This window comes from Lutra lutra, chromosome 2 (genome assembly GCF_902655055.1).
Source record: "Lutra lutra chromosome 2, mLutLut1.2, whole genome shotgun sequence".
Lineage (NCBI taxonomy): Eukaryota > Metazoa > Chordata > Mammalia > Carnivora > Mustelidae > Lutra > Lutra lutra.
The window spans coordinates 84,328,515-84,332,501 of record NC_062279.1 but is presented as its reverse complement, the minus strand read 5'-3'; the positions used below and the strand labels follow the sequence as shown (position 1 = coordinate 84,332,501).

General features: G+C 44.7%; 1 pseudogene; it reads left to right on the top strand.

Annotated features, from left to right (window-relative positions):
* The first annotated feature begins 2,392 nt into the window (after positions 1 to 2,392).
* Positions 2,393 to 3,627, top strand: LOC125093117 (glyceraldehyde-3-phosphate dehydrogenase-like; annotated as a pseudogene).
* Positions 3,628 to 3,987: the final 360 nt, after the last annotated feature.

The window sequence follows — 3,987 nt, the reverse complement described above, 5'->3', positions numbered from 1 at the left end:
CCAGGACCTGGGATCATGACCTGAGCCGAAGGCAGCGGCTTAACCCACTGAGCCACCCAGGCGCCCCAGATATGGTTTATTTTTAATAAGGGTGTATATTCCTTTTCCCAGAAGATACCTCCTTGGCATTCTTAGCCCCACCTACATTTATGGAAGTCCTTGAATCAAGTCTTAAGGAAATCGCATTGTTACAGTATTTGTGTTTCAGTCAAGCAGTGTCACATGAAGATTCAGTGTGAATGATCACCTAAAGCCTTGCCCCACTTTATGGAGTAAAGCCTCATACATGTAAGGACTGTCCTCTCCAGCCTAGACCTGCCCTCCGAGCCTCAGGTTTGTACATCCAAATGCCTCTGCCATTCTGCAGGCACGCATGTTGAGGCTGCTCAACCCCGGCACCTGTTCCTTCTTCACATGAGTTCCTGGGCTTCCCCTAATCTCTCCTGTCACTTCTCAGATCCCTCCTTCCACATCATTGCAAAACCCAGAGGGTCACTCTGGACACTTCTCTCTCTCCTTCTCCACATCCTGTGCGTGGCCAAATCCTGTCAGTTCAACCTGCACAGATCGCTGTGCGTCTGCCCCGTCTCGCCGTCTCCACCACCACACCCCTGCCACCCCTGTTATGGCTTAGGGCCACAGCTCCTTCTCGGCTCCCTGACCCAGCTCCTGCCTCCTTCAGGTCATTGTCCAAGTGCGAGGTCATTGATCCGTTCCCATCCCAAGACAAATGACGACTGCAACGAGGAGCCGTATTCCATGTTGGCAAACTTCAAAAATGGTGAGGATACATTGTGTTAACCAGGAGTCTTGGATAATAGGCACCTGGACATTACTGGTGGGAGTATAAATTAATTCACTCACTATGGGGAGCAATTTGGCAATATTTCTCAAAACTAATATTATATAGAGCCTTTATTACCTCACAGTTCATTTCTGGGAATTTATCTTTCCGGAGTCTTATATTTTGACTCTTCAAAGATCACTCTTTGAAAGAAATGTTTTTTCCTCTTGAATAAGGAAACTATATCTATTATCAAGCTCAATAAGAGGTATACAATTTAAAGTCATTTTCTCTCACTCCTGCCCTAAAACCACCCAGTTCTCTGTCCCAGAACAAACACTATTACTTTTCTTTTTATTTATGAAAATAGTAATATACACGTTCTTCTGCATTTTTGCTTTATTTCCTGAACCACCTTGGGGCACTTTTCACATCAGCTCATTTAAAGTTGACCAAAAGCTACATAGTATTCTATAGTATAGAGCTACTATTCTTTTAGTTCACCTCTCCACTGATGGACGTTTAGGGTCCACACACGCATGCATACACACACACGTACACACACATATAAATGTATGGACATATATATGCCACAGTGACTGTGTATAGACACATATCATTTCGCCCTTCTGTAAGAATGTAAACATTGAATGTTGGTGTACTCTATTTTTTAAGATTTTACTTATTTATTTGACAGAGTGAGAGATCACAAGCAGGGGGAGCAGAGCACAAGCAGGGGGAACAGCAGAGGGAGAGGGAGAAGCTGACTCCTCGCTGTGCAGGAAGCCTGACTTGAGGCTCCATCCCAAGACCCTGGAATCATGACCTGAGTTGGAGGCAGACACTTAATGGGCTGAACCAACCAGGCACCCCTTGTATTCTCTTCATATAATGTGAAATACATCTGAATATTGCAAGCTTGGATACAAAAATGTTGTTAAAAAATGAAGGCTTAGTTAACTTCAGAGTAACAATCTTTTGACTATTTCCCACAATATTGTTCTTGATTCCTTCTTTAACTTTCACAATCATGTCAAAAGCTAGAGATCCAGGTAACATTCAAAGGTGTACTTAATGTACAGATAGGATATGCTTATATGCCAAACCCTGATTGTTTTCTTAAGATACTTTCCTTGCTATGTTTTTATAAGGCATGATTTTATGCACTTTCTATAATTTGTGTTATTAGATCACATAACTCTTTTCTCATTCTTGTTTTTGATTGAATAATAAAATAAATCCACTAGATGGTGTATATGAACAGAGAGAAAGAAAAGTTAGTTCCTTTTTTCTGCTTCATAGCTCAAGTTCAAAGATTTCTGTTTAAGAAGACTAAAAAATGTTTTAAGTCTTATTTATTTATTTGACAGAGAGAGAAACAAGAGCAGGAACACAAGCAGGGGGAGTGGGAGAGGGAGAAGGAAGCTTCCTGATAAGCAGGGAGCCCGACATGGGGCTCGATCCCAGGATCCTGGGATCACGGCCTGAGCTGAAGGAGGAAGTTGAACGCCTGAGCCACCCAGGTGCCCTAACTAAAAATTTCTGATTACGGCTCTCTGCTCTTCCCCATTCGACAGACAGCTGCATCTTCAGGTGCAGTGCCAGCCGTGTGCCCGAGACACGATGGTGAAGGTTGGAGTGAAAGGATTTGGCCGTATTGGGTGTCTGGTCACCAGGGCTGCTTTTAACTCTGGTAAAGTGGATATTGTCACCATCAATGACCCTTTCATTGATCTCAACTATATGGTCTATATGTTCCAGTATGATTCTACCCACGGTAAATTCCACTGCACAGTCAAGGCTGAGAACGGGAAGCTTGTCATCAATGGGAAGTCCATCTCCATCTTCCAGGAGCGAGATCCTGCCAACATCAAATGGGGCGATGCTGGTGCTGAGTATGTTGTGGAGTCCTCTGGGGTCTTCACCACCATGGAGAAGGCTGGGGCTCACTTGAAGGGCGGGGCCAAGAGGGTCATCATCTCTGCCCCTTCTGCTGACGCCCGCATGTTCGTGATGGGTGTGAACCATAAGAAGTATGACAACTCCCTCAAGATTGTCAACAATGCCTCCTGTACCACCAACTGCTTGGCTCCTCTGGCCAAGGTCATCCATGACAACTTCGGCATTGTGGAGGGACTCATGACCACCATCCATGCCATCACTGCCACCCAGAAGACCGTGGACGGCCCCTCTGGGAAGCTGTGGCGTGACGGCCGAGGGGCTGCCCAGAACATCATCCCTGCTTCCACTGGTGCAGCCAAGGCTGTAGGCAAGGTCATCCCTGAGCTGAATTGGAAGCTCACTGGCATGGCCTTCCATGTCCCCACCCCCAATGTGTCTGTCGTGGATCTGAACTGCTGCCTGGAGAAAACTGCCAAATATGATGACATCAAGAAGGTGGTAAAGCAGGCATAGAGGGCCCCCTCAAGCGCATCCTGTGGTACACTGAGGACCAGGTTGTTTCCTGCGACTTCAACAGTGACACCCACTCCTCTACCTTCGATGCTGGGGCTGGCATTGCTCTCAATGACCACTTTGTCAAGCTCATTTCCTGGTATGACAATGAATTTGGCTACAGCAACCGGGTGGTGGACCTTATGGTCCACATGGCCTCCAAGGAGTAAGAGCCCCCTGGACCACCAGCCCCAGCCAGGGCAAGAGGAAGAGAGAGGCCCTCAGCTGCTGGGGAATCCCTGCCCCAACTTATCACCCAAAACACTGAGAATCTCCCAACCTCCACTATTTCCATCCCAGACCCCCTGAAGAAGGGGAGGGGCTTGGGGAGCCCTACCTTGTCATATACCATCAATAAAGTATACTGTACCCAGCCAAAAAAAAAAAAATTTCTGATTATATTTTGGTTTGGGGAGCAAGGGAAAGATGTCCCCATCAAAAACAAAATAAACAAACAAAAACAAAAAAAAGCAGAACCAAAAAAGAATTTTCTGCAGTGTTAAGGTTTCTATTAGTTATTAAAATAGTTAATTCTACAAATTGAATATATAAATTAGAAGACCATATTAAATGAATACAATTTGATTCAATAAATGTGATGAAAGTTATTTGCCTTCTTAACTCTCTTGACTTCCCTCAGTTGTAATAATAACTTGACTCTATTCCATAGAAATTTTTCATTGTCAAATCATTCCTCCATGTACTGACTACTAATAATGAATTCTGAATATTGTTCTAACCTGGATTTT